General features: G+C 39.5%; 1 pseudogene across 1 annotated transcript; it reads left to right on the top strand.

The window, feature by feature from the left end:
• Positions 1-10,838: 10,838 nt before the first annotated feature.
• Positions 10,839-11,578, top strand: LOC106698398 (annotated as a pseudogene). Its single transcript, XR_001349722.2, has one exon. The product of XR_001349722.2 is annotated as a mitochondrial import inner membrane translocase subunit Tim9 pseudogene (transcript).
• Positions 11,579-12,610: the final 1,032 nt, after the last annotated feature.

The raw sequence follows: 12,610 nt of genomic DNA, 5'->3' as shown, positions 1-12,610 counted from the left end.
GTGGTCAGTGTGCATCATAGCTACAGGCCAGTCGTCCTGTTGTCGGGTTGTCTGGTCATAATGGTCGCTTAGGCTTTTATATATAGAGATGTTTGCTACAATATTATTTTTGATACTGAGAAAATGAAAACACTATCCAATTTTAGAAAATTTTATAAATAAATAAATTAGGCTATAACCATCCTATATTATGAATATTTAGGAAGTGTGATTAAAGTAAGAGAAAGAATATTCTGGAACTCGTTTTAGAGCTTTTTCTTTTTCCCCTCAATCCCCTCCTCCCCACCCACTGAAGCAATGATGGGCATCAATGGAATGAGGAGTTACCTTTTGATCTAGAAGGCATTTCTAACTACAACTAAAATTCGATTTTTATCTGAGTCTACAGCAGAAAAATAGCTTTGTTCAGAAAGGCAGAAGATTTTTCTAAATTATAATTATGTGTTGAGAGCCAAGCCTGGAAAAGCAAGTTCTTCAGGTTATGCCTGTCTGAATGGCAGCAAGACCCTGAGATTGGCTGCCTAGGGGAAGGCACTATGTATTGGACAGAGATGCCTATGTTTACTCCTTCCTGCTTAGAGGAAGCAGCAGCTGCTTTTTGTGCTCTGCCCATATGCTCTTGGCTCACTGGTATTTCAGTGGAGGCTTTGTGGAGGCTTCTATGCAAGATGACAGCCCCATGCAGGTACCCACTTTTCACCTCTCCATTTTTTCTGCAGCCAGGTGGGGAAGTGAATTAGACACACTCAACTAAGGAGGAGAGAAGTCTGTGGATAAATGTCCCAGACTTCCATCCTTTGGAGAAACCATTCTGAGGGAATTCTACCCAGATCCCCACAGGCTCCCAGTAGGACTGAGCCCCAGTCACCCACAGCAGCAACTGGCTCAATAACACCTCGTTTTAGCTTTTTCCTTCTCATTTCTGTCCTCTGTTTCTTTATATCACTTCCCAAATAACCTGTATCTTTGGCTCTACTTCTAGGGCAAACCAACCAAGACAGATGGAGTGTAGGAGAAAAAAAGAGAGAGGGGCCAAGTGTCATTTACCCAACTTTAGGAACCCAAGAACATTGAGTAGTAACCCATTTTTCCCTAGTATATTTGACAAACATTTTTGAAAAAACAACAACACATTAAATAGAATACAAATATATCAGAGTGCATAGCATGTAGTAGATAGAGAGCTTAGCATAGGGATCTAAGGCCAAGCCCTATGCTAAGCTCTCTATCTACTAGGCCTACATTTTATTATTTTTTAAAAAATATATTTTTATTGATTTCAGAGAGGGAGGGAGACGGAGAGAGGGATAGAAACATCAATGATGAGAGAGAATTATTGATGGGCTGCCTCCTGCACACCCTCTACTGGGGACTGAGCCCACAACCCAGGCATGTGCCCTTGACTGGAATTGAAGCCGGGACCTTTCAGTCTGCAGGCCGGCGCTCTATCCACTGGGCTAAACCAGCTAGGACTGCATTTTAGTCTTGCTATAGGCAATGAAACAAATACTGTCAGCCTTATATGACAGAGGAGGAAATGCTTAGTATTAATAATATCTAGTAGTCATTGAGCAATAACTATGTACCAAAATAATGCTGAAAGCTTTACATATATAATCTCATTTAATTTTCACAACAACCCTATAAAGGAAGCACATCTGTTTTCTCATTTTACAGATGAAAAAAGTGAGGCTTTAGAGAGGCTACTTGTGAGAAGAGTGAACACAGCAGGTGTAGTTGCTAACTCCTTGCTGTCTCCAAGGGAACCATGATTGACCTTTGGCCACCCCAGGGAATGTGCCCCTTGGAGAGTTTTTTGTGTTAGTAATTAATGATTTGTTATATACACCTGGAGCAATGGGCTATGTCCTGCTGGCTTGTCAGGTTCCTTTGCACTAACATTAAGACTGCTGATGTGCACTTGGTTTTAGTGTTGGGTCCAGAGTTTTGATTGTCATGGCAGATTTTGAAGCAGAATGTGCCTATGCTACTAGCCCTCACAAAAAGGCCTTGAACCTTAGGAATCAGAGTCTTCCCTGGGCAGAGACATTCCATACACCTCCCAGTGCTTCTCTGTCAGAGAAAAAGGACATCCTGTGTGGCCTCAGATGAGGAAGAACTCTGGAAGCTTATGCCTGAACTCTGGACTTTGAAGATGCACATCTTTTTTTCTGATGCTTTTGTTCTGTATCCTTTGCTACTAAAAACTCGACTGCAAATTGCTATTGTATCTTGTAAGTTTTCACTGAGTAAAACACTAACCAAGACCATGCAACTAGAAGGTTATAGAAACAGAATTTTAGTCCAGGCAGCCTCACTCTTAGACTTGATCTCCTAACCATCACGTTCCACCACTATATAGTTAGCATATGGTAAGTGCTGCACTCAAAACTGGTGCTATTATTATTATAATTACTGCACTTCTTTTGTTTTCTAAATCTTTTTTGAGGAACACACATTATTTGATAATCAAAGGGAGAAAAATCTTGGAAATGTCCATTGTTAAGAGAGAGGAAGAAGAGTCAGAAGGGAAATTGACTACAAGGAACTTAAGGTGGTACAATATAACGAAGTGAAGGAGCAGTAAAGTTAAGTGTAAGGTAGTTTTACAAGAGAAAATCTTATCAATATTGGAGCAGGCAAAGATTTATTAGATAGCATACACAAAATACAAATTATGAAAGGTAAATCTGGCCTCATCAACATTAAAAATTTTGCTGTCTTAAGACATTAAGTAATTGTAAAGGCAACTCACACATTGGACAAAAATGTTTATAATATTAATATCTGATAGAGTCATGAAATCAAGTATACATAAAGAATTCCCACAAAATAATAATAAGAAAATATTAAACGTGGATAAAATATTTGAATAAATATGTCACAAAAGAACATGTAGGGATCCCTAATGGCTGCAGACTAGGTGGACATTACACTCACTTCCTCCCAGGACCAAAATGAAATTACAACTAAAATATAGAGGAACCAACCCAAATAACCAACTGAAGACCAGCTGGTCAGGAATCTTATAACCAAGGATTTATAGAAGAAGTCTCATCTAGACTGGCAGGAAGGGAAGAGATGCCAAAATGCCTGGCCCAGCTCTCACAGGGCCTGCTGTGACGGGGATTCCAGAGCGATAACGCAGCTGCAAAGTTTCCTCTGTGAAGCATGAGGTCTCAACCCCAAACCAGGCGTTCCAGCCCACGGCACCAGAGCCAGGAAGAGGCACCCATATAATATCTGACTGTGAAAATCAGCGGGGAGTCTGTCCTCCAGGAGAGAAAAGAGTCTGCTAGAGACACAGATGCAGTCTTAAAGGACCAATGCACAAAATCTTGGAACCACTCACCCTGGGCTCCAGCTGAGAAGAGCAGGGTGGACTAGATTCGCAGGAGGAGAGGCTGAGGTTTGTGGCTCTGTGATGAAAGCTGAAGAAATAGCAAGTAAGACTCCTTTGCTAAGTCACTCTTTCACACCACAGATGACATTTTTCTTGAGTGGGGCATGCTCCTCCTTATGGCATCAGCTTGGGGGAATGCAATAGCCACACCCTCTGGGCTGCCTGTTGACGTCACCTGCTGGATTCCTCCTGGCTCCGCCCTGCCATGGTCTGAACAGAATCTGGGACAGACTGAGCTGTGTAGCTCCAGAGAGGGGGCCACTCCCCTCTCCTTCCCCCAAGCCCTCAAGGGAGATCCACTAGCCCCATCCTACTGAGATCTGGCTACTGGCAGAATCTGGGACTAACTGAGTTGTGTGGCTCTAGGACTGGGGCCATTTTTCCTTTGAATGCTCAACCAGTGCAGAGCCCTCCCTTCACACAGCCAAATCTTAGACTGTTTGTGCCTGGTAAACTCTGCTGGCCTCACCCTGATAATGCCTTGAAACCCTCCCCCACCATAAAGTTGTGCAAGCACCTAGTGAGTGCCAGCTAGATTTGGTATACCCTGAAACTGATACTGAGTGGCCTCAAACCCAGCACTGTCACCAAGTTTGAACCTGTATCAGTCTGGTGACCACTACTCGCACCTACCTGGACTCATTGAGAACCTATCTTATGCAACTTGAATACCTCCAGAGGCTCTCAGTGACTGACTTTAACAGGCAGTTGTCAGGCAGAGGTAGACAGATGCAGATTTCAAAGTGCCTTGGGTCTTTTGTTGACTTGTCCAGATCCCAGTGCTGGTAAAAGTCAACCTTGGTGTGCAGCTTGGGCCTTCCTGTACACACCCAGATCCAGCAAAAGCAGCCACAAACTGTGTACCAATTTTTAGCTTCAAACAGGTGCCCATGGCCAGACACAGGCAGCAGCTGATATTGACCTGAATCAGAGCCCCTCCCAAGAGGCCCCAGGACCAACATACCCAGTGGCCAGGTTTAAACATTAGATCAGGATCCAATTTGCTTCATAAGGGGCATATCCAAAAGATCTCAGCAGGTACAAGACACTCCTGAGGCAAATTCCATTTGTGTCCAGCACTTGCATTGCAGTTCATACACAGTGGTTGGGGGTCAATATTCACAGTCAGCTAGCCTGAGGGTTGACCCCAGGCACGATGGACCAAAAGCAACCAAGGCTCAATTACCAAAGGAGGGCTCACATTATCCACACAAGGGACATTCCTGGAGCACCCGGCTGAGGTAATCAAGGAGAGTGCACAACAAGGACACACAGGACACTTACTACGTAAGGTCAGCATACCAACACTGTGAGACATAGTAGATCTACCTAACAGATAGAAACAAACATGAAAAGGCAGCCAAATTAGGGAGATAAAGAAACATGCCCCAAAAGAAAGAATAGGAGAAATCTCCAGAAAAAGAGCTAAATGAAATAAAGGCAAACAATTTACCAGATATAGAATTCAAGAAAAAAATGGTTACAAGGATGCTCAAGGCAGTTAGTGAGAACTTCAACAGCATGAAGAAGGACATAGAAAATACAAAAAAGAACCAGTCAGAAATGAAGAATACAATATCTGAAATGAAGAATATACTAGAAGGAATAAACAGCAGAACACTGAACCAGAAATTTGAAAAACAAGGTAGCAGAAAATATCCAAACAGAGCAGAAAAAAAAAACACTTTAAAAAAATGAGGATATGGAAAACTACAGGACATTAAAAAAGAGATAGAGGAAGACATAAACAAATGAAAGAACATACCATGTTTATGGATTGGTAGAATCAACATCATTAAAATGTTCATACTACCCAAAGCAATTTATAGATTCAATACAATCCCCATTAAAATACAAATGGCATATTTCACAGACCTAGAACAAACTCTTCAAAAATTCATCTGGAATAAAAAAAGACCTCGAATACCACAGCGATCCTGAGAAAGAATAACAAAGTTGGAGGGATCACAATACCAGATATCAAGCTAAATTACAAAGCCACTGTTCTCAAAACTGCCTGGTACTGGCACAAGAACAGACATAAAGACCAATGGAACAGAATAGAGAACACAGAAATAGACACAAGCCATTATGCTCAATTAATATTTGACAATGGAGTCAAGACAGTCTCTTCAACAAATAGTGCTGGGAAATTTGGTCAGATACATGCAAAAAAATGAAACTAGATCACCAACTTTACACCATACACAAAAACAAACTCAAAATGGTTAAAGGACTTAAATGTAAGATGGAAAACCATAAAAATCTTAGAAGACTCCATAGGCAGCAAAATATCAGACATATGTTGTAGCAAGTTCTTTATTGGTAAAGCTAGACTCTAGAGCAGCCGTGGGCAAACTACGGCCCGAGGGCCGGATCTGGCCTGCTTGAAATGAATAAAACTAAAAAAAAAAAAAGACCGTACCCTTTTATGTAATGATGTTTACTTTGAATTTATATTAGTTCACACAAACACTCCATCCATGCTTTTGTTCCGGCCCTCCGGTCCAGTTTAAGAACCCATTGTGGCCCTCGAGTCAAAAAGTTTGCCCACCCCTGCTCTAGAGCAATGGAAATTAAGGGGAAAATAAACAAATAGGACTACATCAAAATAAAAAGCTTCTGCACAGCAAAAGTAACCATCAACAAAACAACAAGAAAGCCCACCACATGGGAGAACATATTTGCCAATGCTATTTCAGATAAGGGTTTAATCTCCAAAATTTACAGAGAACTCATACAACTTAACAAAAGAAAGGTAAACAATTCAATCAAAAAATGGGCAAAGGACCTAAATAGACACTTTTTGAAAGAGGACATACAAAAGGCCGAGAGACATATGAAAACATGCTCAAAGTCACTAATTATCTGAGAGATGCAAACCAAAACGACAATGAGGTACCATCTCACACCTGTCATATGGCTATCATCAACAAATCAACAAACAACAAGTGCTGGAAAGGATGCGGAGAAAAAGGAACCCTTGTGCACTGCTGGTGGGAATGCAGATTGGTGCAGCCACTGTGGAAAACAGTATGGCATTTCCTCAAAAAACTAAAAATGGAACTCCCATTTGACCCAGTAATCTCAGTTCTAGGATTATATCCCGAGAAACCAGAAACACCAATCAGAAAGGATATATGCACCCCTATGTTCATAGCAGCACAATTTATTATAGCTAAGATTTGGAAACAACCTAAGTGCCCATCAGCAGCTGAGTGGATTAAAAAACTGTGGTACATCTATACCAGTGGTTGGCAAACTCATTAGTCAACAGAGCCAAATATCAACAGTACAATGATTGAAATTTCTTTTGAGAGCCAAATTTTTTAAACTTAAACTATATAGGTAGGTACATTGTTATTAACTTAATTAGGGTACTCTTAAGCTGGCCTTTGCTAAAGACGTCCTCAATCTGATTGAGGTACGTTCGCTGAGGTCGACCCCTTCCAACTCTCCCATCCACACTCACCTTGTATACTTGTTTCGTCTATCTCCTTTCATTCATCCTCTCTATATGTCCAAATCATCTCAACATACCTTTCTCAATCCTCGACACTACATCTTCTTTCACTCCACAACGTTCCCTAAAATTAACTTAATAAACTTTACTTAAAGTTTTAAGTCTTTTTTAAAAAAATATATTTTATTGATTTTTTTACAGCAGGAAGGGAGAGGGATATAGAGTTAGAAACATCAATGAGAGAGAAACATCAATCAGCTGCCTCCTGCACACCCCCTACTGGGAATGTGCCCGCAACCAAGGTACATGCCCTTGACCAGAATTGAACCTGGGACCCCTCAGTCCGCAGGCCGACGCTCTATCCACTGAGCCAAACCGGTCAGGGCTTAAAGTTTTAAGTCTTAGTTAAACTATAGGTACGTTGAATAAAACTTGATATCATACTTAATAACAATATTATTTATTGATAAAATTAAATTCCTTACAATTTACCTTACAATTCCATAAAATTAAATCATGACAATGACTGACAAACACTAATGTGAACAATGGCCTTGCATCTCCTTGGAAAGTTTGGGTAAGTCAGGTTTGTATATTGTTTTTAATTTTAGGCACGATTTCAGGTTCTCATCAATAAGACGACTTCTCAATTTACTCTTGATAAGGTTCATGCTTGAAAATGATTGTTCGAATAAATATGTAGACCCGAATAAGGAAAGAACAGCAAACGCTAGTTTTTTCAGTTGATTATATGAGTTAGGAATACTATTCCAAGTGTTAAAAATCAACATATCTTCCTTCTCCAGGTCTGCTTTTTTTCAAAGCAGACCACTTGTTCTGTGAACTAAGCTCACATTTGTTTTTCTCCAATATTTCTATATCAGCACAAAGACGTTCAAATTTCGAGCTCCACAGTTCTTTGTTTTTTAAACCCAGCAATTGCATTTCAAAGTTGCCAATGTCAATATTAAAGGGAGAAAAATTTAATTCTGTTACAGTAGCATTGAGAGGTTTTTTAACAAAGGCTAACGTCGCTTTGCTGTTTCTGAATTCCTGAAACCTGTTGAGAAAAGCTTCCCTCATATTTAAAAGTGTTGTTTTGAAATAGCAAATGTCAATATCAGAATTATTTTCTTGGCGATGTTTCAACAGGCTTGGAAAGTGAATCAAAGTTTCTCTTTCAAAATCTTGAGCAAAAAGAGATCATTTGTTTTCGAATGAAATAACTTCTTCTAACATCGAAAAAACTGTGTTTCCTTTCCCCTATAGTTTGCGATCAAGCTGATTTAGATGAGACTTAACGTCTACCATGAAATAAAACTTTTGGATCCACTGATGGTTCGTTAGTTCTGGATAGTGAACACCCTTCTCAAGGGGAAATGCTTTAATTTCTCGTAATAAGGAAGCGAAACGTTTCAAAATGTTTCTTCTTGATAACCAACTTACCTTGTTATGTAGCAGAAGATCTGCGTACTCACTCTCCATTTCAACTAAAAATTCTTTAAATTGGCGATGATTAAGAGCTTTAGCTATAATGGAGTTGATAATCTTAATCACCAATTCCATAACTTTGCAAATTTCTTCTGGAAATGTCTGCGCACACAGCACTTCTTGATGAATGATGCAATGGTAAGTAAGTATCTCGTGATTAATTTTTTCTTTCAAAATAGCAACAAACCCGTTTCTTACGCCAGTCATACTTTTTGACCCGTCTGTTGAAATTGAGACAATTTTATCGAGTGGAATATGATGTTTTTCAATGCACTCAATTACAGCATTTGCTATATCCTCTCCACGTGTTTGACCTTTGAGTGGCAATAATCCTAAAAGTTCTTCTTTAGGACCTGTAGATGAAATAAATCGTACAAAAAGTGAAACTTGTGCTGTATCATTTATGTCACAAGACTCGTCAACTGCTATTGATAAAGCTGAAACCAATTTAAGATCTTCGACTTGCTGGTTGGTTATATTCGAAGACATTTCGACTGTTCTATCTTTCACTGTTTTAGCGGACAATGGTAACTCTTTAATTTTTTTTAGAATATCTGCTTTGTTCTTAAAATCCCGAAATAGCTCTTCGGATGCATTTATAAAACAACTTTTTATGTATTCGCCGTCTGTATATGGTTTTCCTCTCTTAGCAATCTCCCGACTAACCACAAAACTTGCAATATTAACATTGTTGGAAGATTGCATCCAGTAATTAAATACAGAATTTGATTTTTCTTGACTCTTCTGAAGTTCCTCAACTGTTTTCTTCCTTGCATCACCGACAGGATATTTAGTACTAAATGACACGTGTTTAGTTGTAAAGTGTCTCTCCAAATTTGATTTCTTGTTATGCGCCAATTTTTCCTGACAAATAAGACAGGTCGGAAGGCCAGTTAAGTTTTGAATAAATGCGAAAGTCTCGGTCCATTCAATTTTAAATTCACGGTTTTCGTCTTCCGTTTTTCTTTGCTTCTTCTTTGTAGCCATGTCAAACAGGGCACCTAAAAAATGTTTCATTTTATAATAATAAAGCCACCAACACAAAATAATTACAATTCTTAAATTGATGACAAAAATACCTGTAGGATTTGCAGCTGGTTGGAAAAATACAGGTAACTTTATGCTTCGAGTAGGTACTTTTGTCACCCGCGAGCGATTTGCGGACGCGACTAACACTAACCACTGCACATGAGACTGCTGACTGACTGGCTCACTCAACTCGTGCATGAATTGTGCACGCCTCCCGCTGCCCGCCTGTGCCACGTCTCCCGTAGCCCAACTGACCAACACCCCCCACTTCTTCTAACGCCACTTCTTCAAAATAGATTCACCCAGGCCAAAAACCGACTTCTGCGCATGGGCCATGAAGTTTCAATCGCACTGTAGTGAGCGCCCGCATGTGGTATTTTGTGGAAGAGCCACACTCAAGGGGCCAAAGAGCCGCATGTGGCTCATGAGCCGCAGTTTGCCGACCACTGATCTACACAATGGAATACTATGCTGCTATAAAAAAGAAGGAACTTTTACCATTTGCAACAGCATGGATGGAACTGGAGAGCATTATGCTAAGCGAAATAAGCCAGTCAGAGAAAGATATAAATATCACATGATCTCACTCATATGTGGGATATAATGATCAACATGAACTGATGAACAAAAATATAACCAGAGACAGGGGTAGGGGGGGAGGTTAGAGATCAACCAAAGGACTTGTATGCATGCATATTAGCAAAACCAATGGACACAGACACTGGGGTGGTGGAGGCTTGCCCTCGTGGGTGGGAGTCCTGGGGGGGGGGCAGTAATCAGTGAAAAAGGAGACATATGTAAAACTTTAAACAATAAAAAAATGAGGATAGCTTAACGGACCTTTGGAACAACTGAAGCATAAAAACGACCACATCATAGGGTTACTAGAAGGAGAAAGGGAAGAGCAAGGATTTGAGAACCTAGTTGAAGAAATAATGGCTGAAAATTTCCCTAACCTGGTAAGGAAAAAAGACACACAAGTCCAGGAAGCACAGAGTCCCAAACAAGATTAACCCAAAGAGGCCCACACCAAGACATATCATAATTAAAATGGCAAATGCTAAAGACAAAGAGAGAATCTTAAAAGCAGCAAAAGAAAAAACAGTTGCCTAAAAGTGAGCTCCCATTAGAGTGTCATCTAATTACTCAACAGAAACATTTCAAGCCAGAAGGGATTGTCATGAAATATTTAAAGTAACGAAAGTCAGGGACCTACAATCAAGACTACTTTACTCAGCAAGGCTATCATTTAAAATTAAAGGAGAAATAAAGTGTATTTCAGATAAGACAAACTTAAAAGAGTTCATTACCACTTAACCAGTATTACAAGAAGGGTTAAGGATTTTCTTTAAAAAGAAGAAGAAAAAAAAAACCACACAGAGGAACATAGTGATAAAGAATAAAATGTCGGTGTTCTGCATCCAGCGGCGGTGGCACCCGCCGGGACCCCGACCCTCCACCCCCGGACTCGACTGGCAGCGCAGCCCCCCCAGCCTCGTACTGTTGTCGGAAGCGAGAGCCTGTGCTTAAGTGACTAATAAAGGTACCGAAAGAATATGGCTGCACAAATTCCAGAATCTGATCAGATAAAACAGTTTAAAGAATTTCTTGGAACCTACAATAAACTTACAGAAACCTGCTTTTTGGACTGTGTTAAAGACTTCACAACAAGAGAAGTAAAACCTGAAGAGACCACCTGTTCAGAACATTGCTTACAGAAATATTTAAAAATGACGCAAAGAATATCCATAAGATTTCAGGAATATCATATTCAGCAGAATGAAGCCCTGGCAGCCAAAGCAGGACTCCTTGGCCAGCCACGATAGAGACGTCCTGAGGGGTGGACTTTCCCTGAAAGGTTGCCAATAGCTTTGCACTGGAAGTGAGGATTCATCTGATAGAATCCCCTGAAAGCAGTAGCCACCATGTTAACCATCTGTCATGACTGGCAAATGGAAACCACTGGAGAAACAAAATTGCTATTTACCAGGGATAATCAAAATAGAAGGTCTTACTGTCCAATCAAAATGTAAGATGCAACATTTGTTGAGGCCTTATGATTCAGGAGCTTAGTCACTTGATTAGAAAAATAAACCATTATTTCTTCAATAGTGACTATTAATTTTAAAGCAAAATCATGAATGAGATAGAAACAATTTTTATTTCTAAAAGTTAAATAAATGGAAATATCACTGAAAAAAAAAAAAGAATAAAATGTCATCCTGGCAAGTGAGCATCGTCCTGAGCACCAAAGGGGGTGGGTTTGATTCCTGGCCAGGGCACATACCCAAGTTATGGATTCAATCTCGGTCAGGGTGCGTATGGAAGGCAATCGGTCAATGTTTCTCTCTCATATCAATGTTTCTCTCGCTCTCTCTTTCCCCATCTCTCTCTGGAATCAATGAAAAAACCATATTCTTGAGTGAGGATTTAAAAGAGGAGAAAAAGAATAAAGTGGCAATAAATACATAACTTTAATAATAACTTTAAATGTAAGTGGCTTAAATGCTCCAATCAAAAGAAAGGGTACTGAATGAATAAGAAAACAAGACTTATATAGATGCTGTCTAAAAGAGACCCATCTCAGAATGAAAGACACACACAGGCTAAAAGTAAAGGGATGATAAAATATATTTCTTGAAAATGGAAATTTTAAAACAGCTGGGGTAACAATACATATATCAGACAAAATAGACTTTAAAACACAGGCTACAATAAAAGACAAAGAAGATCACTACACAGTGATAATGGGATCAGTCAAATAAGAGGCTATAACCCTTGTACTAGTAACATGTATGAATCCAGTATAGGAGCATCTAAACATACCAGGCAAATCTTGATGGACATAAAGGGAGAGATCAGTAGTAATACTGTAATAACAGGGGATTTTAACACCCCATTGACATTAATGGATTGATCTTCCAGACATAAAAATCAGCAAGAAAACAGCAACCTTAAATGACAGACTTGATCAGATGGATTTAATTGATATCTTCAGAGCATTTCACACCAAAGAGGCAGAGCATACATTTTTTTTTCAAGGTCACATGGAATATTTTTTAGAATAGATCACGTTAGGATATAAAACAAGCCACTGTAGATTTAAGAAGATTAAAATCATAGCAAGCACTTTCTCTCACCTTAATTGTTTGTGTTTTTTTTATCTAATCACATTTTATTTTATTTTTAATAATTCCTTATTGTTGAAAGTATTACATATGTCT

This window comes from Myotis lucifugus, unplaced genomic scaffold (assembly GCF_000147115.1).
Source record: "Myotis lucifugus unplaced genomic scaffold, Myoluc2.0 scaffold_175, whole genome shotgun sequence".
Taxonomy (NCBI): domain Eukaryota; kingdom Metazoa; phylum Chordata; class Mammalia; order Chiroptera; family Vespertilionidae; genus Myotis; species Myotis lucifugus.
This window is presented reverse-complemented; position numbering and strand designations above follow the sequence as displayed.